The sequence below is a fragment of the Centroberyx affinis genome, unplaced genomic scaffold (genome assembly GCF_046629955.1).
Source record: "Centroberyx affinis isolate AG114_WGS23_722 - 3 ecotype Tasmania unplaced genomic scaffold, CSIRO-AGI_Caff_v1 ptg007419l_1, whole genome shotgun sequence".
Lineage (NCBI taxonomy): Eukaryota > Metazoa > Chordata > Actinopteri > Beryciformes > Berycidae > Centroberyx > Centroberyx affinis.
Window position 1 is genome coordinate 3435 of NW_027283742.1, and position 1566 is coordinate 5000.

A 1566-nucleotide genomic window follows, 5' to 3' on the forward strand; every position below is an offset into this window, starting at 1 on the left:
ACAGACAGAACAGAACAGAACAGAACAGAACAGAACAGAACAGAACAGAACAGACAGAACAGAACAGAACAGAACAGACAGAACAGAACAGAACAGAACAGAACAGAACAGACAGAACAGAACAGACAGGACAGAACAGAACAGAACAGAACAGAACAGAACAGACAGAACAGAACAGAACAGAACAGAACAGAACAGACAGAACAGAACAGACAGAACAGAACAGAACAGAACAGACAGAACAGAACAGACAGAACAGAACAGAACAGAACAGACAGAACAGAACAGAACAGAACAGAACAGACAGAACAGGACAGACAGAACAGACAGAACAGAACAGAACAGAACAGAACAGACAGAACAGAACAGAACAGAACAGAACAGAACAGACAGAACAGACAGAAAAGAACAGACAGAACAGAACAGAACAGAACAGAACAGAACAGAACAGACAGAACAGACAGAAAAGAACAGACAGAACAGAACAGAACAGAACAGAACAGACAGAACAGAACAGAACAGAACAGAACAGAACAGAACAGAAAGAACAGAACAGACAGAACAGACAGAACAGAACAGAACAGAACAGACAGAACAGACAGAACAGACAGAACAGACAGAACAGAACAGACAGAACAGACAGAACAGAACAGACAGAACAGACAGAACAGACAGAACAGAACAGAACAGAACAGAACAGAACAGACAGAACAGAACAGACAGAACAGACAGAACAGACAGAACAGAACAGAACAGAACAGAACAGAACAGAACAGACAGAACAGACAGAACAGAACAGAACAGACAGAACAGGACAGACAGAACAGAACAGAACAGAACAGAACAGACAGAACAGAACAGACAGAACAGACAGAACAGACAGAACAAACAGAACAAACAGAACAGAACAGACAGAACAGAACAGAACAGAACAGAACAGAACAGACAGAACAGAACAGACAGAACAGACAGAACAGAACAGAACAGAACAGACAGAACAGACAGAACAGAACAGACAGAACAGAACAGACAGAACAGACAGAACAGACAGAACAGAACAGAACAGAACAGACAGAACAGAACAGAACAGAACAGAACAGAACAGAACAGAACAGACAGAACAGAACAGAACAGAACAGACAGAACAGAACAGAACAGAACAGACAGAACAGACAGAACAGACAGAAAAGAACAGACAGAACAGAACAGAACAGAACAGAACAGAACAGACAGAACAGACAGAAAAGAACAGACAGAACAGAACAGAACAGAACAGAACAGAAAAGAACAGAACAGAACAGAACAGACAGAACAGAACAGAACAGAACAGACAGAACAGAACAGACAGAACAGAACAGAACAGAACAGAACAGAACAGAACAGACAGAACAGAACAGAACAGAACAGAACAGACAGAACAGACAGAACAGACAGAACAGAACAGAACAGAACAGACAGAACAGAACAGACAGAACAGAACAGAACAGAACAGAACAGAACAGACAGAACAGAACAGACAGGACAGAACAGAACAGAACAGAACAGAACAGAACAGACAGAACAGAA